This window comes from Sarcophilus harrisii, chromosome 4 (assembly GCF_902635505.1).
Source record: "Sarcophilus harrisii chromosome 4, mSarHar1.11, whole genome shotgun sequence".
Lineage (NCBI taxonomy): Eukaryota > Metazoa > Chordata > Mammalia > Dasyuromorphia > Dasyuridae > Sarcophilus > Sarcophilus harrisii.
Genome location: NC_045429.1, coordinates 63067385 through 63095071, shown reverse-complemented (window position 1 = coordinate 63095071; position 27687 = coordinate 63067385). Strand labels below are relative to the sequence as shown.

The 27687-nt window shown below is 38.1% G+C and overlaps 1 protein-coding gene across 1 annotated transcript in view; it reads left to right on the top strand.

Annotated features, from left to right (window-relative positions):
- TNR (tenascin R) overlaps nt 1-27687 on the top strand; it is a 690019-nt gene that overhangs the window by 401738 nt on the left and 260594 nt on the right. The window lies entirely within an intron of this gene.

Below are 27687 nucleotides of genomic sequence, written 5' to 3'. Positions count from 1 at the left end.
GCACAGAGCTTGATGTGACAAAAATGAAATCAGGAAACCAGATGAGACACCTGTGGTAGATACAGCTCTCCTAACTGAGTTGGAGGATATAGAGAAGCACCACTTTATAGTTCTTCAGTTTGATTATGAGCTTGAGGCTATTCTCTATCAGTTGAGTTTCCAGAAAGAATAGCCTATTTCCTATTTCTTTGTTGATGCTTGCAGTTACCTAGTAATAACAATAACAACTCACATTTCCATAGTGCTTTAAGATTTAGGAAACATTTTTCTCAAGCCACCCTGGGAGATTGGTTTTCCATTTTACAGACAAAGAAACTGAGACTGAATTATCTTGCCTATGGTCAATTCTATTCAATTTAGCAGAGGTCAGATTGATACTGATTAGCCTACATGACCTAAAGCAACCTTCAATCTGTAGCCCATCCTCAACTCCGCTGTCAAACTGAGCTTCCTAAACCATAAGTCTGATCATGCCATTTAATAAACTGATCTTCCTCAATAAACTCCAGGTGATCTCTGCTACCTCCAGGAACAAATATAAAAACCATTTCTAATCTAATCCCCTTCTATCTTTCCAGCCTTCTAACATTTTACCTCTTTTCATATACTCAGCAGTCCAGCAACACTGACCTCTTCCTTCTTCCTCACTCCTGCCCTGTATCTCCCAACTCTGTGCTTCTTGCTTGAATGCCTAAAATTCTCTCCCTTCTCATATCTCTTGGCTACCCCAGCTTCCTTTCATTCTTAGCCACCTTCTACAAAAAGCATTTCCCAATCTCCCATAATTTTGATGCCTTCCTTCTCTTGATTATTTCTAATTTATCCTGAATATATCTTGTTTCCATGTGATCTTCCCCCATTAGACTGTGAGTTCTTGAGAGAGCTATTTTTCTTTTTTTGCTTTTTAAAAAAAATCAAAAGGCAAAGCCTCAGTACTTAGGATAGTGACTGGAACACTGTAGGTGCTTAATCAATGCTTGTTGATTTGACTTGTTTCCTGTGTGACCTTAAGCAAGCCATTTAATGACCCTGAGCCTCAGTTTGCTCAGCTTAAAATGAGGAAGTTATACCAAATGGCTGCTGAGATCAAACAGTGTTCAAATCTCATCTCTATTATTTAATCCCTGTCTGACTTTAGGCAAGTAGTTTCTCTTCTCTACCCTGTTAGCTTATCTGTGAAATGAGAAGGATAGATTACATGACCACTGAGATATCTTCTGGATATAGTTCTTTGATCTCTGCAGCAGCATTTATTAAGAACCTACTGTATGGCAGGCACAATGCTGGTCACACAGTAAATGTAAAAACCATAATCTGAACGCTGGTTTTCTGACTATGGGGAGATAAGTAGCACAATGGGTAGTGGATAGAGTGCCATTCCTGGATTCAGGGAGATTCATCTTCCTGTGTTCAAATCTGGCCTCAAACAGAGTTCTAAATGTTAAGTCACTTACCTCTGTTTGCTTAAGTTTCTCTATCTGTAAAAGGAGCTGGAGAAGGAAATGGCAAACCACTATGACATCTTTGTCAAGAAATCCAAAATGAGTCACAGAGAGTTGGATATGACTAAAATGACTCAACAACAATAACAATTTCTGACTCTATGTAAAAATCTCTTTTCACTCATCAGCGCTGCTTCTCATGAGATGTTACCACATGGAGGAAATAATGAAAAGGTCTAAAACTGCCCTTAGCTCTCAAATGCTGATATCTACCTGTAAACAGACAGCATCATTTCTCCCTGCTCTTGTCTTAATTGGGCTTTTCTCAGATCTGCTGCTTTCTTTGCCTCCCTGCATGGAATCCTCTTTTACTAATTTATTTTCAGCCCTGAAGCTTAGCTCAGGTGCAGCATCTGGTTCTGCTCCTAAAACAAACCACAAGCTGAGCCTGGGAGAGACGCAAAGGGCTCTGATGTTTTCTCATCCCCAAGGTCACTCAACCATGTCCATGGCTAGAGTCTGGATGGACTGAATTCTCTCAGCATCCTTTATTGTCACCACATGACTCCTATTCATCTGGGGTTCTTCTGAGTTCCTGGGGTTGCTGGGTCAGATACAATAGCTCCCCCGAGACCCTCCAGGGCAGTTAATTCACTCAAATAGTCTGCATCCACACAAGGAAACTAGTAATGTGAATGCAACATATATGGCCAAAGGGACTTGATTTCCACTTTTCCACTGAACAAGATTAGTGTAGATGTGAGATCCTTTGAGCCTAGCAAGCAATCTCTGAGCACACCGGTGGCAGGAGTGTTACAGTTAGATGTCAAACCACCCCAACAAACCACTCAGGGATGAAATGCTCTTCTTTGACACCCCCCCTTGCTGAGATGCTGAGGATCATACCCTTCATCCCTATCAAGCCCATTTTTATGCTCCACTGTTCTCATCCTTGCACAGTTTCTCATTAAGTTAATGGGTTGCTGCAGCAAAAGAACTAGAAGATTTAGGGTAAAATAGATTGCAACTAACTGTGATCTTACCAGTTAGTAGCCAGAGTCAGGGTAGTACGGTGGATAGAGTGCCAATCATAGAGTCTGGAAGGCTTATCTTCCTGAGTTGAAATCTAGCCCTAGACTCTTACTAACTGTGTGAGCCTGTGCAAGTCACTTAACCATGTTTGCCTCAGTTTCCTCATTTGTAAAATGAGCTGGAGAAGAAAATGGCAAATAGTTCCAGTATCTTTTTTTTCTGAGGCAAGTGAGGTTAAGTGACTTGCCCAGGATCATACAACTCAGGTCCTCTTCACTTCAGGGCTGGTGCTCTATCTACTGTGCCACTTGGCTGCCCCTCATTCCAGTATCTTTGCCAAGAATGGGGTCACAAAGAATTAGACATTACTGAAAAACAAATGAACAAAAGACCAAGTAGACTGTGACTTATATGGTTCAATTTGAGAAAGAATGTGGGGGTAGAAACCTCTCCCTGCTCTATTTGCCCCTTTTCATGAACACAATTAACATCATTCTGCATATTCCTAGCACTCATATTAATTGGGTAAAGGCATTATGATATCTGAGAGGGAGACATATCAGAAAAATCTCATCTGGAAGTGAGCTTAGAAGACAGGCTAACTTGTTTCTGAATAAGGATGTGTTCTATACAATCCTAACAAGTGATCATACATCTTTTCTTGCAAACTTCTAATGAAAGGGAACTATCTCTTCAGGCAAACTGTTCTTTTTTAGGATATTAATATAATGGACATTCATAAAGCAACTTAAAGTTTGCAAAGCTCTTTGCAAATAATATTTAATTTAAACCTTACAATTAATCAAACAATAAACATTTATTAAGTGACTACTGTGTACTAGACACTGTGCTCAGGATACTAAAAAAGAGAAAGGACAGTTCCTCCCCTCAAGTACTTTACAATCTTTGAGGAGATATAACAGGCAAACATTTTTTATTGTTTTCTTTATTTTTCTAGTTATACATGTTCATTAATTTTTTTTAAATACACATTTCTTTATGAATCATGTTGGGAACGGAAAAAAAAAATCAGAACAACCATGAAAGAAAAAAAAGAAAAAGAAAAAAAAGTGAACATAGCATGTGTTGATTGTCATTCATTCTCCATAGTTCTCTCTCTGAATGCAGATGGCATTTTCTATCCAAAGTTTATTGGGATTGCTTCAGATCACTGAACCACACAGTCTTCTTGTTACTGTGCACAATGTTCCTGGTTCTGCTTGTTTCACTCAGCATCAGTTCATGTAAATCTTTCCAGAGCTTTCTAAAATCATCTTGCTCAACATTTTTATAAAATATAATAATCCATTACTTTCACAAACCATAAGTTATTCAGCCTTATATTCCCAAATTAAAGAGCATCTGCTTATTTTCCAATTCTTTGCTATTACAAAAAAGGCTGCTACAAATATTTTTGCACATATGGCTCCTTTTCCCTCCTTTATGATTTCCTTGGGATACAGACCAGTAATGACACTGCTGGGTTAAAGAGTATGCACAGTTTGATAACCCTTTGGACATAGTTTCAAATTGATTTCCAGAATGGCTGGATCAGTTCATAGCTCCACCAACAATGTATTAATGTCCCAATTTTCACACATTCCCTCTAATATTTATTATTATCTTTTCCTGTCATCTTAGCCAATCTTAGATGTGTGAGGTGGTAACCTCAGAGTTGTTTTAATTTGCATTTCTCTAATCAATAGCGATTTAGAGAATCTTTTTATATGGCTATAGATGAATTTAATTTCATCATAAGCAAACTTATTTTAAAAGCAATATGCAGGATAATAGAAAATAATTAAGTAGCAGAAGGCACTAAAATTAAAAGGGTTTGGGGAAGGCTTCCAATAAAAGATGGCATTTTAATTGAGTCTTAAAGAAAAAAGTCAGGGAGCAGTTAGATGGCCCAACAGAGCCTGATGTTAGGATAATCTGAGTTCAAATCCAGCCTCAGACATTTAAAACAAGTTATGTGAACGTAACACAACTTGTAAATTACTTAGCCCCAATTGCCTTGCAAAAAAGTAATAAAAATAAGGCCAGTAGTCAGAGCAGAGAAGGGAAAGCATTACGTGTATAGAGGACATCAAGAGAAAATTCCCAGCACCAAGAGTCAAGCGTATCTTGTTTGAAGAATATCCAGGCGGTTAGTATCATTGGATCAAAGAACACCTTTGGGGAAGTAAGATATAAGAAGACTGAAAAGGTAGAAGGGTACTAGATTTTAAAAAATTTTGAATGCCCTGGAAGCAACAGGGAGCCACTGGAGTTTGAGTAGACTGCATGACATGCTTGGATCTGTACTTTTGGATCACTTTAGTGCCTGAATGGAAGATGGATTGGAATAGAGAGAGAGAGGTGGAGCCAAGATGGTGAAGTAAAAGCTGGAATAGAGAGAGACTTGACACAGATAGATCCACCAAAAGGCTATTGCAATGATCCAGGTGTGAAGTGATAAGGACCTGCACTAGAATGGTTGCAGTATGAGAAGTGAGATGAGGAGCATATTTATGAGATGTTGCAAAGGAGAAATTAAGAGGCCATGACAACAGATTTAATTTGGAGGGTGAGAGTTAGTGAGAATTCCAGCATGACTCATAGGCTATAAACCTAAAAGACTGCGAGAATAGTGTTTTCTTCTTCAGTAAAAGCGAAGGTAAGAAAGGGAAAGAGTTTATGGGAAAAGATGATAAGCTCCATTTTGGACATATTAAGTTTAAGAGTCTATTGCACATACATTTGGAGATGTCTGAGAAGCAGTTGGAGAACTAAGATTGAAGGTCAGTAGAAAGACTGAATGAGTATACTTGAGAATTATCAACAAAAAGATGATGATTAAATCCCTGAAAGCTGATGAAATCCCCTAGTAAAGTAGTAGGTACAGAGAAGAGAGTCCAAGACAAAACTCTGAGGGACACCTGTGGTTAAAATGCATGTTCTGGAAGGGGATCCAACAAAGAAGACTAAAGGAGCATAAAATAGCTAGGAGGAAAACCAAGAGAGAATGACATTCCAAAGACCTAAAATGGTATTCCCAGAGACCTTGAAAGAGAGTATCAAGGATACTATGAGGTAGCTATTCCATTATCCCCATTTTTATTGAAGATAACTCAGATTCATTGTATTTTGGTCACATTCTTGTTCTTCAATCATTACCAGTCGTGTTTGACTTTTCATGACCCTATTTAGGGTTTTCTTGGAAAAGATAGTAGAATGATTTGCCATTTCCTCCTCCAGCTCATTTTACAGATGGGGAAACTGAGGGAAACAGGATTAAGTAATTTTTCCAGGATCACACAGCTAGGAAGTGTCTAAGGCTAGACTTAAACTCATGAAAATGAGTCATCCTGATTTCACTGTTGCCTTGCTGTATGGCATTAGGTTGGGTTCAAGATCAGAAGGGTATAGACCATGGTGGCAGTCGTATACAAATCATGGGGCAGCACAAAGGTGCCCCAGAAAAGAAAGCACCAAAAAGTACTATGGGAAGGGAGCCAAAATGGACTTCAACTTACTTGGATCCTCACAACAACTCTGGCAGGTAGATATTATTGTTGTTATCTCCATTTTATAGTTTTGGAAACTGAGGCAAACCTATTAAGTAACTTGCTAGTCAATGATTTGGATTCAAGACCTCCTGATTCTAGTTCAAAACCCCTATCCACTTCACCTCCTAAAAGCCTCACAATTACACTGCTACATGAGCAACAGAGGGCAGAGTATTCATGAATATGATTTAGTGTTATAATCAAATAAAACTTACAACAAAGTTAATCTGACACGTTAATGATATACATAATAGTTATTGTACTACAAGGTAATTACTCATAAATGAGAAGAAGTTCACATGGTTATAATGAGCCAAGCCAAATGAGTTTACACAGCCAGACCAAGATTTTAGTTTTTTTTTTCTCTTCTCTGTTCATTCTTTAATATCTATAACATTCATCTTGATGACTTTCCCTGATGGCCACATACAGTTTAATGCTCATTGCACACATAAAATTCATACTCAAACACAGTCATGAATCCTATTTGGCCAGATAAGGTTCCTATATGCTTTTACTATATTCAAGGATGAGATTTTTTGTACTCTCTCCCCACTCCACATCAAATTTCCTCCTCCTTGAGGCCTGGGAATGTCTTTTGCCTTTTTTTGTATCTTCATTACTTGTCAAAGTTCCTGGCACAAAATAGATGCTTAATAAATACTTATAAACTATTTGATAGAGGAAAGAGAGAAGCCATCATGAAAATATACCTTGAATCTTCAAAAGCTGAGAGTCTAGAAATAGAAGAAGGTAAAGAGAGAGGAAACCAGCTAAATGGGAGCTTCTGGACTTGGGTAAAATGAGCACATGATTCTGGGACTGTGACTCTAGGAAACCAGTGATCATCAACATGTTTTTAGTGTCCAGCAACAACTGTCTTTAGTGATTTCTTGGACTAGAATTCAGGGGTCCTCAAACTTTTTAAATAGAGGGCCAGTTCACTGTCCCTCAGACTGTTGGAGGGCCGGACTATAGTAAAAACAAAAACTTTGTCTTGTGGGCCTTTAAATAAAGAAACTTCATAGTTCTGGGTGAGGGGGATAATCGTCCTCAGGTGCCGCATCTGGCTCGCGGGCCGTAGTTTGAGGACCCCTGGACTAGATGTACAATGCAGTAGTCTGAAGACCACAAATGCATTTACAATTTAAAAAAATAACAGCTAGTATTCAGCAATTTGTGTGGTTTCCAAAATAATTTATTGACAAGATCTGAACTCAAAAGGGCAACTAAGTGATGCAGGGGATAGAGCACTAGGCTTGTAGTCATCTTCATGAGTTCAAATCTAGTCTAAAATACTTACTAACTGGGTGACCTTGGCAAGTCACTTAATCCTTTGTTGCCTCAGTTTGTCTACAAAATAAGCTGGAGAAAAGATGGCAATCCACTCAATATCTTTGCCAAGAAAAGCCCAAATGAGGACACAGAGTCAGACATCATTGAAATGACTAAACAATTCTTGATTCTAAGATCATCCCTCTCTCTACTGTCACCTAGCTGCTTCACTAACGTGTCTGATATCAGATGTATCTTATGTCAAAGAGAGAATGAGGGGGCCTCAGCTCTGAAATAGTTGAGGAAGGTGACTTTTTTAAGGCTTGTCCAAGATCAATTTGGACAGAACCACTAAGCAAAAGAAATTTGGCTTCTAAATAAATATTATTTAAGTATTAAGCACTTTAAAAATGATAGTCCCTGACATTAATAAGTATTTATTAAAATGACCAATACATATTTGTTAAATATTTTAAAAATGAAAGAGTCTATACCCTCAAAGAGTTTCCAATTAGGCATTTTAATTAGGCAAAATAGTATGTACATAAACAGATGTAGGTACAAGATATACCCCGAGTAGATGGACAGTAAACCTAGAGAGGAAAGTATGAATAGTTAGGGGGGACCGGGAGAGGTCTTTTGCAGAAGGAGGCATTTGAGCTGAGTCTTAAAGGAAAGGAGATTTTCAGAAAGAGAAAATAACCAAATGAATAGGGCAATAGTCCATGTAAAAAGTGATGATGGCTTTGGCAAAGGTTGGTGGTGGCTTTGTGAGTGTGGAGAAGATCAGGGAAATCGGGATGAAGAGACCAGAGCACTAGGATGAGACAGAATCTTCATCAATTTGCCATCTAGACAACCTGCTCCCCATCCTCATTTGAATCCAAATCTTCTTTAGCACCAGCTTCCAGACTTAAGCCTTTTTGTCAATGCAAAGTAAAGTACCTATCTAGAAGTACCTCCTGATCCCCATGCATCTAGCATGTTTTCCTGTAAGCTAGAAAACTGAATATAATCTAAAAATAGACCTGGTAGGATCTGGAACATCCAGCACCCTTCACTTAATAAGAAATCTTCCCTTTCTAGCCCTGAATGAAACTGCATTGAGAAAAGAACATTGGTATCTTTTGTGCTCTGTTTTCTCAGCGAGGATGCTTCTTTGTCTTTGTGACAAGAGTCATTTCTATCCTGGGTCTTCATTCTTTGCACAGTAATCATGGCTTTCTGGGATGTCCCTTTCCACCCCTTCATCACTGATGTAGTAAGAACACAGTGTTTTGGTGGAAAGGACATGGGACTGGGGTTATCATTCCAGCTCTGCCTTTAAGTAGACCTGTGACTCTAGGCAAATAAGTTGTCTTTCCTGGACTTCTTCCTCAATGAAGAAAAATAAGATTAGAACCAAATGATATCTAAGTTCCCCTCATATAGTCTACTTTCAACCCACTGCTGAATATTTTCCTTTTTAAGGGTTTGACTTTCTCTTCTTGCAGGAAAGGGCACCATGGTTGGAAGACACCAGCTGAGAAAAAAATGATTCAACAAAAATAAAATTCATCTACTTATGTTAGCTTCAGTCAGAACAGACAAAAGAAAGCTGGTGTACATGTAATAGGCACTTGAATGTTCAAATGATTAAAAGGTTTTGGCTTTTTTTTTCTTTTGGAGAGGAGGGAGAAATCATGTTCAGCCCAGCAGTTATTATGCTTAATGGAACCTAAAAAGGAAAATTGACTGTGCTTTTTATCTATTTCTGATTTTTAGTGTTTTTTTGTCTTATCTAATTGTAAATTCCACAGACTCGGGGACAGACAAGGAGGAGAAACTCTCTCTATCAATGCATGATTCTGAGTAAATATCTCTTGAGGGACCCTAAGAGAGGAGCCTGGTGCTAAATGAAGTTCAGTATCTTTGTTTGTTGCGGGGGAGAGAGATTTATATGGAAGTAAAACTTTTACTGATCCTCAGTTTCTATATCAATAAAATGGGAATTTCTCAAATTTCATAATACCTACCCATGATGTTTTTTGTCTCTCTAGATCTCAGTTTCCATATCTGTAAGATGAAGAGGTTGGACTAAATGCCCTCTAACTTCCCTTCCAGCACTAAATCAAATCAAATGTACTTATCTGCCTCCTAAATCTGCTCCTCCATCTCCACACTTCCCTCTTTCTGTGGATGACATTACCACTCTCCCATTCATCCTGGTTCATAACCCCAGAGTTATCTTTAATACTTCTCTTTCTTAGTCCTTCTCTCATCCAATCTGCTTCCAAACCCCACCGTTCATTTCTATAGCATCCCTTGTATCTACCGCCTCCTGTTCTTTTTGTGATAACAAGCTAAGTTTAAGTCTTTATCACTATTCTCCTAAACTTTATCACTATTTCTTTATCACTATTCTCCTAGAAATGGGTCACCTAACAACATTTCCTGCCTCAACTCTCTCCTTTCTCCAATCCATTTCCTACACAGTTGCCAAAATAATCTTCTTAATGCACAGATTTGTCCATGTCACTCCTCTGCTCAAACACTATCAAGAGCTCCCTATTGCTTCTAAAAAGAAATATAAACTCTAAGCATTTAAGATCCTTCAAATCTGGTTCGAAGTTGCATAGCCAGCAATTTACCACATTATCTCTGTTGTATTCTACATTCTACACAAACTGGACAGCTCCCCAAATCAATACTCTGCATCCCATTTCCATGCATTCTACACACTTCATCCCCATACCTGCAACATCCCCCATCCTCATCCCTGTCTTTCAGATTCCTTGTCTTCCTTCAGTGTTCACCTCAAGTGCTATTCAATTCTCCTGGCTACTAGTGTTCTCCACTGACAAATATTCCTGGACCACTTTGCTGGATCTCTTTTTTATCTTCTTCACTACCTTGTATGATGCTGTGTATAGCCATACCTCTCCTTCACAAGTTAAATCACAGCTCCTTCAGTCTCATTTTTGTCATCGTACCTTGAACATAGCAAGAAATTTTAAAACACTCTTTAAATGGAGTAGAGTCAAAATGGCTTTATATGATCATCTTAGCACAGAGAGACACTTTAGTTTGACTCCTGGTGTTGACATTAGCTGTGTGATGTTAGGCAAATCCCTTTACCTCACTGAGCCTCACTGAGTCTCAGTTTCTTCATCTGTAAGACACTACTAATGATGCTTTCACTACATACTGGACAGGACTGTTGCCAAAATAATGCTGAACCTTGAAAAACAAAAGAAATATTAGTTTGTATTATGTAAATGTAAGATTGCAGGCTAGTTCCTATAATCCGTTCCAAATGTAACTCCTGAGAAGACTAGGATCACGACTTATCTATTTATAGCTGTGGATGGACAATGGAAGCAAAGTAAATGTCTGATGATCTTGTTAATGGACTAAAATTAAATGCTTAGGCCCTCTGTGGTCCTAGTGGGAGGTTGTTTTGCATGCCTTGAGATCCGACTCCTTTTATAAGATCCCCAATAGCAGCTGCCTTGGGCATCTGGGATATTTGGCTTATAGCCTCCCCTCAAGACAACTGCCTATTTGATCATCCTTTACAGTAAAACCTTGTTAAATTGATATCAACTGGTCTGAGAGAATATAATGGGAAATGAGTGTGGTTCTCCAACCCCAAGATCCTTTGCTGTGAACCAGTGAGAATGTCAGATGATTTGCACCTGCTTCATTCAAAAAGCTCCATTCTACCTGGTCTTTTGCATTTCACATTAATGAAATCAGATGTGATGGGCTGGAAGGGGAGAAAGGCAATGAGACAAGTCTCACTGGCTCAAGAACATGTGGCCTTTGGGAGTCGAGACCTAAAGCTACCACAAGCCAGATGCTAGGGAGAAGTAGAGGAGAAAGCAAAAGAGTACTGGCCATAAAAACACTTATCCTGGAAAATTAGGTTTGAAGTATGATTTTTTTCCCCCTGAAGGACTCTTAAAGAGAAGGAGGGAGGAAAGAGAGCATGTCTAAGCAGATGCACAATTAGTGTCCAGATAAAGAGATTCAGGGAAGGGGAATCCCCAATTCAAGTGTGGTTTTTCTACACACCTGAGAGAGCTTGCCCTACCATCTTTGTATCTCTCCTCTCCTAACTCCTTAGACTGAATTTCATCTCCTGTTTCCACTATCATGCTTCCACTGCCAGCCCTATCTGAAGCTATCCAGAAGATTCATTGCCATTGTGCTTCTAGAAACAGCCCTTTAAAATGTAAATGCACTACCAAAGAGTGGATGGATGTTTGGATGGATAGTTGAATGGATGGATGGATGGATGGATGGATAGATAGGTGGATGACAAGTTATTTAATTGTGTAATACATGCCAAGTGTTGTGCTAAGCACTGGGGATAGAAATGCAAAAACAGACAGTTCATATTCTCAAAGAACTTAGATTCTAATAAAGGGAGACAACACACATAAGAGAGTAGTGGTCAGATAGGAATAGGAGGATTTGAAATGTTACTAGGATAGTGAATGAAAACAAAGTGGAAAGATGCATAGTTAATCTGATTACGTTTCCAGAATTGAAAAAAAATTTTGGGAGGGGGAAGAAATGATAATATGATGTCAAGAGTGGCTGATGCTCAAGGTTTTTATAAACCAAAATAGTACAGAGGTTAAAGGAACTTTGATATGAATATACTGTGTGTGTGTGTGTGTGTGTAAATTGATTTACAGGACAAAGGTTTTATCTATCATAATTGGTACCCTGGGACAAGGTTCCAATTGACTGACCATAGGTATACTTTTGCTCTCTAGTAAAATATGAAATGACCTAGTTCTATGTGTGTATATGTGCATATCATATAATGTTGTTGCTCAGTCATTTTTCAATTATGTTCAATTCTTTATGAATCCACTTTTGGGATTCCTTCTTCAGTTCATTTTCCAGATGAGGAAACTGAGGCAAACAGGGCTAAGTGATTTCTCCAGGGTCACATAGCTAGTAAGTATTTGAGAACAGATTTGAATTCAGGAAAATGAATCTTCCTGACTTTAGGTCCAGTTGTGATTCTCTCTCTCTCCCTCCCTCTCTCTCTCCTGATTCTCTGTCTGTCTGTCTGTCTCTTTCTCTGTCTTTCTCTTTCTTTGTTCCTCTTTCTATCTCTATCTTTTTCTGTGTCTGTCTGTCTGTCTTTTTCCCCCTCCATTTCTGTCCTTCTGTATTTCTTTTTTTCTCTCTATGTCTCTCTATATCTGTCTCTCTCTCCCTCTCCCTCTCTCTGTTTCTCCCTATTTCTCTATCTCTCCATCTCTCTCTGTCTCTCTCTTTCCCTCCCCATTTCTGTCTTTCTGTCTCTATGTATTTCTCTCTGTGTGTCCCTCTCTGTCTCTGTCTCTCTCTGTCTCTTTCTCTCTCTTTCTCTGTCCCTCTTTCTCTCTGGTTCTCTCTCTCTCTCTCTCTGTCATTTATCATAAGACTATCATCCCCAAGATCTAATTGCATTGTACCCCGAGTTCTGGGGTTATGTCTCCTCTTCACCACATCTCTCTTATCTGCTGCCATAACCCTTTTATTATATGTGCCTTAAAGTGTGAACTGGGCTCTGGGGATAAGCTTCCCCTTCTGTCAAAATGATTGATGATTGCACCCAACTACACCATCATCTCTATCCTTTATTCAATTGATTTTGCCGTTAGCATTGAAATTTCTAGGTATGGCTTTGGGAGCATAAGAATGAAGGGATCAAACATTTATTTATTAAGCACTGACTATGTGCCAACACTGCTAAATGCTTTACAAATGTTATCTTTTTTGATTCTCACAATAACCTAGTAAGGTAGGTATTATTATTATCCCCATTTATAGGTAAGGAAACTAAGGTAGACAAAGGTTACATAGCTTACAAATGTCATAAGTCAGTTAGTGTCTCAAGCTAGATTTGAATTCAGGTGTTCCTGACTCCATGTCCACTACTCTATATACTGAATATAGGTTTAGCATAGGGTGTTCATCGAAAAGAAAGGAAGCCAACTGGCACTTTAATTTGTAATTATTTTGTAGATTAAGTAATTCTATATACCAAGTTCCCATACAGTTTAATGAAGACATATGTAATTTATCAACATAGACTTTTGGGGACAAAAGAAAGAGTAAAGGAAGACCTAAAGAAAGATTATTGTAATTAATGAGATGTATTTAAACCAGCAGGTCCTTATTAATTAAGCTTCAAACTATTAAACAGCACAGAGACCAGCTACCATTTATTTTAGAACATGTACAGACCTTACTAGATACTCCTAAAGAGAAAGTACCCATTTTAATATAAAAAGTGGCCAGAAACTATGGCTCTCTCAATTGAACTCTACATATAAAAACATTTCAAAGTCTTCATAAATTGTCAAAAACCTAGAAGAGAATAATTAATTGAAAATAAATTCAACAAATATTTGTTAAGCCTTTATCACATGCACAATCCTTGACACCATCAAGGAGAACTGCCTAATTAGGAGTTCAAATCAAAGAAAACTACCCTATGTGGCAAAAGACCCCCTTCAGTATTCCTTTTTGTAGATAGCATTGGGCTAGTTGCATCAAGTCTGAGAATAGTTCCATGATTTCTTTATGAGATAAATGACCAAGCAAAAGAGTTCAGCCTGACTACCATGTAGGGAAAACCACGTGGATGAGGGATGACCATTGAGGCAATATGATATACAATTGAATAGACCACCCATAGAAGAAGCCTGTGTGTATATGAATATTGGAAAGATATTGCAAATGGAAAATATGCCTGGTCTTGAACTGAACAGCAGGAGGAGAGTGGGCAGCATTATCTTTAAGAAACTGAGCAGTTGTTTTAATGAACCTAAGCTTCTCCCTGAAACAAAGGCCTTTTTAGTACAATATTTTTTTTTTCTGGCGATGCTGACATATGTGAATGAGTCACAAAATATTAAGTATTCTCCAAAGAATTTAAGTTGAAGATTATACCAGAGGGCAATGGAGAGGTCCACATGGTGGATATTAGCAGGCTGTTACATATTACAAATAAGGAATTTCACAGGAGAAATGGTGTAACGGATACTATTAAAGAAATCAAGGATAGGATTGGATTGCATTGATAGAAGGCCACCTCACACACTTGAGTGGAGGAGAAAATGAGGATCATGTTGAATAGTTTTGAGGTATAGAATAAGGGGAAAGTAGGAGCTCTTGGTGGATGGACTCAATTCTACCAATAAATTAAAAGAGTGGGTGCTCTAGTAAGAAATAATATAAGAAGGATCCCAACTCAAGGAGAGAGGAAAAAGATTTAAAATGGCTCTCATAGGAAGTGGTATAGATGCTATAGAGCACCAACTATAAAAGCATCAAAATATCAGTACATAGCAATAAGGCTTAATTGTGGTTAACATGTTTATACTGGACTGGTTAATCATGGCAGGATTACTTTCTCCAGTGGTGTTCAATACCAAATGAGTAGGAGTAGAGATGGTGAATGATTAGTCAGTCTATTTCATGGTTGCTGCTTGGCAAAGTGTTAGCAACAATTAGATAAAGGGAAAGAGATTGAAAGAGAAGCAAGTGAGACCTGGACTGGTATATTGGGCTTGAGAGAATAGGAAGATGTGGAAGAACTGGAAAATGGAAAAGAAGTTTAAGAGAATTGAAGCAGGGGATAGCTAACAATCACAGAAGAATTGAAGAGCTCAGTATCATAACTCAACTGAGGGAGGTGCTGAAATAAAAAATATGACCATCCCTCTGGGTCAGTAAATTAGAATAAGGATACAGATACATACAGTCATTTGACTATCAAGAAGAAACTGGACTCTAGTATGAGGACCTCAGGGTAGTGAAGGCTGACCTACATATTGAAGTCCCCAAGTCAGAATGAGAGGTCAGCAGTATTCTAATTACTGAAGTCATTGAGAAAAGGAAAGATTTTGGCTTGAAGAATGATGGGCCACTGTTAAAATGATTTAGAAAAAAACAATCTATCCAAATGGGATTAATTGTAAAGGAAAAGATAGAATGACAGGAAGAGATGGAGAGACTGAGTAAAAAAGGGAAGAGTAAACAGCATGCCTACTTCTCCTGGTGTAGGGCTTTGAGATGGGAAGAGGAGGGAGGGCCTGAATGGAGTTTCTGTGAGTACAAGCAGATAGGAAGAAAATAAGGCTAGGACAAAATGAAGTTTGTTGATAATAGAAGGAAGGGAAGAACAGAATAGGGTCTTGGGAAGGAATGTGATGTGATGAGAGGGAACAGGAGGAGAAGGGGGGAGGGATTCACCTCTGTACACAGCATTTCTGAATCACTGGGACCCCAAAGGAAAGTGTTAGGATTTTGTCACCAATAGAGTGGGGGAAGGACAGCTCTAGGAGCTCTCATACTCCAAGAGCCTGTAATGACAGAAGGTTCTTTCTGCAAATACCATGGAAGAATGAATTACTTACTCTAGATGTTACTGTTACAAGGAAGTTATTGTAGATCAATCATCTAGGTCAGTAAATACTTGGAAAAAAATTCTAGTCCTGCCTATGTTTATTCTTGTTGGCAGTTTCTTTGTCTCATTTCCAAGATGGTGGGTGGGTAAAGATGATACCCGCTCAGACAATATCGGGCTAATGGAGTATACATTTAGCTTATGGCAAACTAGATGGTGCAATAGAAGGTTGTGCTTTGAATCAGGAATACTTGAGGCTACATCCTCCCTCAAATACTGACTTGCTATATGACCCTGGGTGGTTGCTTAACCACTCTCAGTCTCAGCTCCCTCATCTATAAAACAGGGATCGCATAGCACCTACTGAACAATGTTATTTTTGAAAATCAAATCAGATAACCGTTGTCAAGTGCTTTACAAATTTTAGGCATTATATAAATACTAGTTATTATTATTGCTACTACTGCTATTTGCTCTTTTCCTTATTAATGTTAGTTGGGCTTGGTGTCCGAGGTCCTGTCCTTATTCTTGTTCAGTGAAAGACCCAATTGTTTGGGTTCTCTAAGGATTATGAAAACTAAAGTATGGTGGATAATGAAGTAAGGAAAAGAATGTAGTGATACCAGCCATAGCAAGAGGCTGAAGAAGGAAGAGTCTTCCAGATTTACAAATCTAAGATAGGCAGAGGGTATAGTTCCACTCTCCTAAATCAACCAATGGTTAAGTGGACAAAAGGGATAGGTTTGAGCTCAGCCTGAACCTTTCTGAAGACTAGATTTTGGTATGTGGGTGTGGGTAGAATGGGTGGAATTTAGCTACTGAAGGTTGAAGAACCCAGGGACTGAGTAGTTAGCACCTATACTCATGGACTAGGACAAAACTATCATCACCTACACAGGAATTATGATTTCCTTATACTTACATAAATCAAATTCTGAATTCCTCTGCACCATTTTTCATTTCCTTTTACGTATTATCTTCCTCCATTATAATGCATGTACTTTGAGGGCAAAGAAGTCTAGCACTTAGCATAGGGTCTGACACATAGTAAGAGCTTAATAATTGCACATTAAATTGGTTTGGCTGGATGCCTGATTTTTTTCCCATCCACCATGTCCTTGAATCCTGAGGCAAACTTCCTTTCTCTTCTCACAGACTCTTGGCAAAGATCCTGGAATGGCTTGCCATTTCCTGCTCCGGTTTACTTTGTAGTTGAAGAAGCACAGGAAAACAGAAGTTAAATGACTTGCCCAGATGGTACAGCTACAAATTTTCTGAGACTAGATTTGAACTCAGCTCTCTCTGATTTCAGATTCAGCACTCTATACCTAGATGCCTAACATTAAACACCCTAAAAGCATTTCCCCTCTTTGCTGGTTTTTTTCTGTCATTTGAGAGGAATTGTAAGATTAGGTCTCAGAAACAGATCAAGCAACTCAGCCCACATATTCATTATGAATTTTTTTAGTGCCTTTTTAGTGCTTCATTCTGACAAAAAGTTTCCCCACAATCATCACATTCATAGGGGGTCTTTTCACTCCCTCTGGTGTTTTCTTCATGCCTTGTCAATTCTTCCCTTGTTCTCAATTCTTCCATTCACTCTCCATTTGGGATTTTCTATTTATGCCCAAGTTATGTCTCCCTTTATGTCCTTTCCTTGGTTCCTCTAAGCATTAGTTGTTGACTGTACTTTTGAGTCTCTGTTTCTTTCTCAGCTAGGTGCTTCTGCTTATTCTTTTCTTCCCAATTCTCCACCAATCACAAAGCTTTCTTCTCTCTTCCTAAAACCATTCATGACTTGCTGTGGCTCAGTTCTGGTTTAAGGAACAAAGCACTTTAAAATTTATAAAACGCAAGCGGCTAGTTAGTTTAATGGCTAGAACTCTAAATGTGACATCAAGAAGAGGAGCTCAAATTTTGCAGTAGCTGATCTAGGGGAAATGATACATATGATATGTTCATATATGTATGTTATATGCATATATGTATGTATGTATATAAGCTGAGCAATTGCAGATTTTCAGTTTTGACTCCCTAACTACTAGCAAAGCACCTTGTTCACAATAAGTCATAGGATTTTTAGATTTAGAACTAGAAAGGATATTTATGGATCACAAGGTCTGAGTTGGAAGGGATCTTGTACACCATCTTCTTTAATCATTCACTTTGCAAATTGAAACTAAAGGCTGTGATGTTAAAAAGTCTTGTCCAACATCACATAGGTATTAAGTGGCAGAACTGGGATTTGAATTCAGATTTCTTGATGCCAAATCCAAGACTCTTTTTTCCAATAGCCTAAGGCCATGAGGGTAAAAGTCTTGTCCAACATCACATAGATATTCATTAACAGAATTAGAACTTGAATCCAGATTCCTTGATGCCAAATTCAGGATTAGTTTTCAAATAATTTATATTAATGAATGTTTATTGAAGTGAATTGAAAGGAAGAACTGTAGGAAAAGTTATTATTTCTTCTGAATATCATAAATGTGCAATAAATTGAACAATAAGCATTATTAAGTGCCTACTCTACTAAATGTTAGAAATATAAAATCCAAAATGAAAAAGTCCTGCTTTCAAGGAGCTTATGTTCTATCAAGAGAGACAAACATGTACACACAAAAAGTACATATACATCAATTGACAAAACCTACTATTTTCCAGGTACTGGACTAGGTGCCAGGGGTATGAAGATCAAAATGAAGCACACATCAGGAAATTGTTGTTATTCAGTTGTTTCCAGCCCTTCAAGACCCATTTGGGGTTCTCTTGGCAGAGATACTAGAATGGTTTTCCATTTCCTTCTCCAGCTCATTTTATAGATGAGGAAACTGAAGCAAACAGGGTAAGTGATTTGTCCAGGGTCACACATCTAGAAAGTATCTGAAATTAGATTTGAACCGAGAAAAATCTGTCTTCCTGATTCTAGGCCTGGAACTTTATCCTTTGTGCCATCTAGCTGCCCAACTATATAGAGAGATAAATACCAGAAAAACTGGTGAGGGAGCCACTAGTTGTGAAGAGATCAGAACAGCCTTAATGTAAATAGTGGAGTTCAGTTTGAGCTTTAAAGGAAACTAGGGAATCTAAGAGATAGAGCTATTAAAGGATAAATTCCAAATATAAGGGACAGCCTGTGAAATCATGTGAGGAAATACTCTGGATCATATTATTTTCTTGTGGGTGCTCACCTGGCTAAAATAAAGTAGATGGGATTTGAGAAGCTGTCTGCCTTATGTGTATGATAGTAGAAGCAATTCTAGAATTTTATTGCTACTAATATTACTTTTACTACCACCACCACCATTACTTCGATCACAACTATTATTATTACTACCACTACTACTACTACTACTACTATCACCACCAATACTACTACCATCACCACCGCTACTATCACTACTCCTGCTCTTACTACTACCACTCCTACCACCACTACCACCTCTAATAATCATGATTACAACAATAGCCAACATTTATAGAGCACTTATTTTGTGCAAGGCACTATACTAAAGCACTTTGCAATTATTATTTTATTTGATCCTCATAACAACTTTAGAAAGTATGTGCTATTGTTATTCTCAATTTTCAAATGAAGAAACTGAGAGGCAAACGGGTTAAGTGAGATTGCCCAGTATCATACAGTTAGAGTCTGAGGCTGAATTTGAAGGGTCTTCCTGGTTCTATAACTCTATCTACTGTTTCAGTAGACTCAGTTTCAGAGCTATGGATTAGCCATGCATCAGCCATAGGAGTATAACCCCTGATCATCAGTTTCCTTATGCATAAAATGGGTACCACCATGCAGATTCAGGCTTGTGTGAATTCAAGAATATCTTATAACTTCCTTCGTGGGCACAACTCTAGCTCAATGGGAATAGATGTCCCCTCAACTCTGTGGGACACCAATGGTCCCATGGAATTAGTTGGATGCACACTCTGCTCTGGGATCATCATGCATCCCATGCATCACAAGTTCCTCTGAGTTCAAATGGGGGAATCCAGAAGTCCACCAGTGTGTGTATCCAGTGAACCAATGCATGATGTTCAGTATCCGCGTGATGTGACTTGTTAGCATTCAGCACTCACCCACACAAAAATGCAAAGGTGATAAACACTCAGCAAGAAAGCGAATGTCAGGTTTCCTCTCTCCATGGGTCAGCCTGAGCTTGACACCCAGTCACCACTCAGTTACAGTGACGGGTGCTACATAAACATCTCAGGAGACTGATGGGCAGGCTGCCTGGCAAGGAAGCCCCGCAGTCTATCACCCATAAAGCAGATGCAGAATCAATGCTGTTCCTACCTTTCCTAAGCACTTGGCTGCAGAATCACATCTTCAGTGTCGGCAGCAACGGCCAGGGAGCCCAGTGTCAGAGACTGTGAATCGACTTCCTCCCCAGATTAACATTCAGACAGAGACCTTTAGTGATGAATATTTTAATATAATGTTTACTGTTTACCCACATGAATGGGAAGAACTTGCAGCTGCTGGTGCCACCTGTGCCTATCTAACTCTAGCCCAAACAACCTTATCCCCAGAGAACCCAGCTGTGCTGTGCAAAGACAGGAAGGGAGAGAGAGAAAGAAGCAAGAGGCAAAAGAAGAAAGAAATTAAAGGCAGAGAAGAAAGAAAGATGGGAAAAGCAAGATACCAATAGAAGAAGCAGAAAATAAAAAGAGGGAAGAGAGAAAGGGAGCAGGATGAGAAGAAGACAGAAGAAACAGGAGAGTAAGATAAAGATAGGAAGAAAGGGAAAGGAAGAAATGGATTAAAGGAAAAGAAGAAGAGAGAAAAAAGGACAGCAAACAGAGAAATTGGAGGAGAGAGAAAGGGGAGGGAGAGGGATTAAGATTGAGGTGAAGGTATGAAATTAGGATAATAACTAGAGGGAGAAAAAATTAAAGGCAATAACAACTAGAGGGAGAAGAAAAATGAAAGGAAGAAAAAAGAAATAAATCCAATCAAATTAGAAAATAGATAAAAAGAGAGGGGTTCAGATAAAAATAAAAGTATGAAAAAGAGAGAATAGAAGATGGAGGAGACAGAGAGAAGAGGGAGAAAGGGAGAGAAAGTGAAATAGAGAAAGACAGGGAGCAGAGGGGCAGACAGACAGAAACAGAGGGAAAGACAGAGAGACAGATAGAGACACTGAGAGAAAGACATTGGTGGAGGGAGAGAGACAAAGAGAGAGGAAGAGAGTGACAGAGAGAGAAGATGAGAGAGAATAAAAGCAGGGAGACAGGGAGATAATAATAAAAGGAGACAGATGGGGGAAGAGTTGTAAGAGAGAGGAGAAAAAGAGAGAGGGAAGAGACACACAGAGAGAGACAGGGAAAGGAAAAGGGATAGAGACAGAGACACACACAGAAAGAAAGATGGAGACAGAGGAGGGGAGACAGAGACAGAGACAAAGAGACAAAGTGGGGGGAGAGAGAGGGAGGAAGACAGAGATAGAGAGACATAAACATAGGGGAGACGCAGAAAGTCACAAGAGAAAGACAGAAACACAGGGCAGGGGGAGAGAGAGACATACAGAGAGACAGAGAAAGAAACAAAGACAGAAAGACAGTGACAGAGACAGAGACACAGAGGTAGAGAAAGGGAGAGAGAGAGAGAAAGAGAGAGGGAGAAAGAAAAGAAGAAGAGAAGGGGAGAAAGAAACAAGAAAGAAAGACAGAAACCAAAAAGGAAAAGAAGAAACAAAGAAAGAACAAGAGATCAAGAGATTAGAGAAGGAGGGAGGGAAAGGGAACAGAGATGGGGGGGACAGAGAGATGGAGACACAGAGACACAGAGAGAAAAAGACATACAGAGATAAGAGACAGAGAGGGAGAGAGAGAGAGATAGAAGGATGACACATGAGAGAAAATCTCACAGTAAATCCATGTCAGAATGAAAGGAAGAACAGCGTGTCTGACTGAATCACTAGGAGCCTACTGTTACAGAGGAGTAGGAGGGCTGTTAAAGTTACTGCTGCTATTCAGAGCTCTGTAGCCATATGGCCTCCCTCTCAGATAACTATACTACTTTCACCTCACTGCTGATGGAGTTAGTATCTGTGGGACATCTGGCATCCAGAGCTTCACTAGCTCAGGAGATGTGATTGTTCTCAAAGCTATAAAATCCATAGTAGCAAAAAAAAATTTAATACAAAAATTACTATAGGTCAAAATGGAAAGGATATTATGAAATCTCAGATGCAGATTTTTGTTTTTTTCAGAGTCTTGAGGACAAAAAAGACCTGAGGGACACATTCTGTTCTTTTCTGGGAAAGGAGGAATAGGAAAGTAGAAATTATCAATCTCCATTAAAATTTGCAGATCTGATTCCCTCCCCCCATAATATGATACAAAACTGCTCTGAGGTGAGCACCAGTCTCAGGATGGCATAGCTGAAAAATCTGTTCTATAATTCCATTTTATAGCCTCCTTGGGGCATGTTCTATGGCCAAAATAATCCATTCTCTTCAGAATGTCTCCAAATTTGCCTGTGTCATTTTTGTCCCTTTATGTCTTGGGTGGAGCTCCCTAACCTAGTGCTCTCCTTTCCCATTACAGAATCACAGAACTGATGAATTGAGAGTATAAAGGGATCTTGGAAGCTATCTACTCTAAGCAATATATGAAAGAAACCTCCACTAATACCTATAATAAAGTACAATAAGCATTTATTGGTTAATGCCTGTTGAGTCATCACATAGACTGTGTTTGATGAACTCCACTGGAGGGAACCAAGGCAGTCCATTACTCTTTTGGGTGAGGAGAGGGATTAGATCTGTGAACTCCATGGTGAGGAAATTCTTCCATTAGGCTATGAGCTTCATGAGAATAGTGAAGATTTGTTTGTTTGTTTTGCCTTTTCTTTTTATGCCCAGAATATAAGATGGATGTCTGGAATATAGTAGGTACTTAATTCAATATAGTGCCTAGTACGTAATAGGCACTTTAATAAATTCTAGTAATGACTAATCCACTACCAAGGCAGGTCAGCACCTTCTGTTCATCTACAGTCTGAGGGAATTTCCTAGATCATTGAAACATTGAGAAGTTGTTAGAGGGCTTTCTTTTATTTCATTTTTAAATAGTATTTATTTTTACAAATACATACAAAGATGGGTTTCAACATTCACCTCTGCAAAACCTTATGTTCAAATTTTTTCTCCCTCTCCATTCCCCCAAGACAGAAACAATCCAATACAGGTAAAATATGCGCAATTTGTTCTAAACATTTTTCCATATTCATCATGCTGAGAAAAAAAAGAGAGAAAAAGCACAAGACAGAAAAAAAATCAAGCCAACAAAGAAACAATAAAAACAACAAAAGATGAAAACACTATGCTTTGATCCACATTCAGTCTCCATAGTTCTTTGAAGTTCTCCTTTTGAGCAGCTTTAATTTTTTAAAAGATTTTCCTGACGTTAAGCCTAAATTAGTCTCTGTTCATTTTCTACCCCTTTTTCTTATTATTTATCTAAAACCAAAAAGAATAACTTAGATTTCTCTTCCATGTATTTATTTCAAACACCTGAAGATATATCCACATTGACTCTCTTCTTCAGTTAAGCACCCTCAGTTCCTTCAATCAGCCTTCACAGGACACTATGGAGATAATCATATGATATTTGTGAGTTTGATTACTGATATAGTCAATTATGCTAACAGTTTTCCTAATATTGAACCAGCTCTGCATTCCTGATATAAATCTTACTTGGTCGTGATGTATTATCGTGGGGATGACTTTCTGTAATCTCTTTGCTAATATTTTATTTGTTTTTTTTGCATCAATATTCATTAGGAAAATGGGTCTATAATTTTCTTTCTCTGTTTTCACCCAAACTGGTTTAGATATCAGCACCATATCTGTGTCCTAAAAGGAATTTGGTAGGATTCTTTCTTTCCTTGTTTTTTTTTTCAAATAGCTTATATAGAATTGGAATTAGTTGTTCTTTAAATGTTTGGTAGGATTCACATGTAAGTCCATCTGGCCCTAGAAATTTTTTTCTTCTGGAGTTGATTAATAGCTTGTTCTATTTCTTTTTCTAAAATAGGACTATTTAAAAATTTTATTTCCTCTTCTGTTAATCTGGGCAATCTATATTTTTATAGATATTCCTCTATTTCACTTAGATTGTCAAATTTATTGACATCTAGTTGGGTAAAATAACTCCTAATTATTGCTCTAACTTCCTCTTCATTAGTGGAAAGTTCTCCCTTTTCCTTTTTGAGACTAACAATTTGATTTTCTTCTTTCCTTTTTCTAATCAAATTAACTAAAGGTTTATCTATGTTGTTGGGGGTTTTTCATAAAACCAACTCTTAGTTTTATTTATTAATTCAATAATTTTCTTACTTTCAATTGTATTAGTCTCTCCTTTTATTTACAGAATTTCAAATTTGGTATTTAATTGCAGGCTTTTAATTTATTCTTTTTTTAGCTTTTTAAATTGTAAGCCCAATTCATTGATCTTCTCTTTCTCTCTTTTATGCAAGTAAGCATGTAGAGATATAAATTTTCCCCTAATAACCATTTTAGCTTCATTCCACAAATTCTGGTATGTTGTATCATTATTGTCATTCTCTTGGATGTAGTTATTGACTGTCTATGATTTGTTGTTTCACTTATTCATTCTTGAGGATTAGATTATCTAGTTTCCAATTAGTTTTTGGTCTATTTTCCCCTGATCTTTTAATGCTTGTGATTTTTATTGCATCATTCAGATGAAACTATCATTCAGTCAATATTTATTTTTAGTTTTTAATAATATTTTACTTTTTCAAATATATGTAAAGATAGTTTTCAACATTCATTTTTGTAAGACTTGGTGTTCCAAATGTTTCTCCCTCCCTCCCTTTTCTTCCCCTTCCCCAAAATAGTGCTATAGGTTAAATATGTGCAATCCTTTTGAACATATTTCCATATTTGTCATGTTATGCAAAAAAAAATCAGACCAAAAGAGAAACAAAAACTGTGAGAAAGAAAAAAGTGAATATGCCAAACTTCATCTATATTCAATCTCTATAATTCTCTCCCTGGATGTGGATGGCATTTTCCATTTCAAGTCTATTGGAATTGCTTTGAACCATCACATTGTTAGAAAGAACCAAGTCCATCACAGTTGACCATCACATAATCTTCTTGTTACTGTGTATCATGTTTTCTTAGTTCTGCTCACTTCACTCAGTATCTTTTCATATAAGTCTTTTCAGGCTTTTCTGAAATCGGCCTACTCATTATTTCTTATAGAACAATGCATAAATGTCCCAGTTTTCTCACATTCCTTCCAACATTTATCATTTTTTCCTGACATCTTAGCCAATCTGAGAAGTTTGAAATAGTACCTCTGAGTTGTCTTAATTTATATTTCACCAACAAGGATTTAAAACTTTTTTATATGACTAGAATCAGCATTAATTTCTTCGTGTGTAAATTGTCTATTCATATCCTTTGACTAGCAGTTGGGAAATATCTTTTTTTTTTTTTTTTTCTGAGGCAATTGGGGTTACGTGACTTGCCCAGGATCACGCAGCTAGGAAGTGTTAAGTGTCTGAGATCAGATTTGAACTCAGGTCCTCCTGACTTCAGGGCTGGTGCTCAATCCACTGCTCCACCTAGCTGCACCCCAGTTGGGAAATAGCAATCAATATTTATTAACCACAAACTATATGCCAGGCACTGGACTTAGCATGAACCTAAAGCCTCCACTGTCCAGTTGGTATTTTTTTACTTAACTCTCCTTAGCTTATTAAATTTCTTAAATTGTAGCATTCATCACCAAATACAAATTCCAGGTGGTATGAGACAAAGTAGAGTACAGAGAGACTATATCATTTTCTAAACCTATACTCCTATGATCTTAAGAAAGTCTATTTTTGTTAATGTAGCTGAAGACTTAATTTATTGTCTTTTTTTTTTTGGCTGCCATATCACAACTGATTTTATATCTACTTAAAACCAAAGATCGTTTTAAGGCAAACTTGTCTCTCATCTTGCTTTAGCCTGTATTTGGGATTTTTTTAACTCAAGCATGAGATTTTACATTTATTCCTAATGAATTTCACCTTTCAGTGAAATTTTTTTCAGTCCAGTGCTTGAGACTCTCAAAATCTCTTCAGATTTTAATTCTCATCTTATGTCCCCCTGTTAATGGCATTAACAGGTCCTCAAGCCTTCCTCCTCCTTGAAAATATGGATAAATGTCTTGAAAAGACAAAGAAATGGGATTTGTGGGTACCAGGGAAGTATACCATTCATACAAAATCATGTAATAACAACCCTAATGACAGCATCTCTATGTGCCATTTCTATTCCTATGAGCTCCAAATAACTAATTCTCTATTTCTCTATTGGCCAATTTTTATCTTCCTCCACTCCCAACATGTTAATGTTTTCTTATACTATCTTCCATTTTCTTTTTTTTCCTTTGGTCTTTTTTTCTCTCTTCTGTTTCTCCCCCTCAGTAACAGGGCATGCCCCTTTGTGATAGGTGCCTTGTATCAGAACACATGAAAGGGATGTATCATACTATTAAACCATCAATCACCTAGAGCTCTGTTCTACCTAAGATTACTTTGCAACCATTCATTCAGCAGCATTCCAACTGAGCCCCACTCCTGATGGATGCAAATACTGTTTCCATTGCTTAACCTCAAATTGTAGTGTCAAGCAAAATAACTGAAATAGACCAAGGGAAAGCACAGTAATATCAGAAAATGGATACCAGTTTAAATGAGACTAGCTGTCTATTATTCTAACCACAAATTTCAACCTTTTAAAAAGAAAAGTTTTGTCCCTATTGGAATAACAGTGGAATCCACCTGAGACAGCTAGGTGACACAGTGGACAGAGTTCTGGGCTTGGAATCAGGAAAATATGAGTTTAAATCCAGCCTCAGACTCTTACTAGTTATATGAGCCTAAAGAAAGCCATTTAATTTCAGAAGGTCTCAGTTTCCTCAAGTATAAAATGGGAATTATTATAGCATTTAATTCCTAGAGCTGTTGTGAAGATCAAATGAGAAAATATGTGTAAAGTCCTACGCACTTAGTAATAACTTCATAAATCCTCCCTCCTCCTTTCCTTCCTTCCTTCCTTTCTTCCTTCTTTCCTTCCTTGCTTCCTTCTTTCCTTCCTTCCTTCCTTCCTGCCTGCCTTCCTTATTTCCTGCCTGCCCTCTCTCCTTCATTCCCTCCCTTCCTCTCTTCCTCTTTTCTTCCCTTCTTCCCTTCTTTCCTTTCTTCCTTTTTTCTTCTTTCCTTCCTCTCTCCTTCCTTCCTTTCCTCCTTCCTTTCCTCCTTCCCTCCCTTCCTCCCTCCCTTTCTCCCTCCCTTCCTTCCTTCCTTCCTTCCTTCTCCTTCCTTCCTTCCTTCCTTCCTTCCTTCCTTCCTTCCTTCCTTCCTTCCTTTCTTCCTTCCTTCCTTCCTTCCTTCTTTCTTCTTTCCTTCCTTCCCCTCTGCCTTCTTTTTTTCCTTCCTTCCTTAGTCCTCCTCAACTTCTGTCTTAGTGAATGGTTCTATAAACCAGTGATAGACAGGGCTTAAGACTTGCCACAGGTGTTGATCATGCAAAGTTAGGTCATTAATATTGCCTCACAAATGTCAGCAAGAGATAACAGGAAATGAATATGCTGAGGCTTCCTTCACAGATACATGACAAATCAGCTGCTATGGTTGAAAACAGTCATCACTTTCCAAAAATCAAGAGAATGGAGAGAATGTGCCTCGAGTCCCTACTGAGACATGGGAACAGATTTCCATTGTCCATATTGAATAGCAGCAGCATTATAAAATTCTGTTTTTCTCACGGCAGGGAGGGAAGAAGAAGGACAAAGTGAAAATCTTCCTAATTATATCTCCTCCTCATCCCAGGTGCCATTCCTACATCCTAATTTTCTTTCAAAATCCCTTATCATATCCCTCTTTCTCTGTCTCAGAAATTCTACAAGTGAGTTAATGTGTATCAAGTCTCAGCTGAGACAGCTTCAT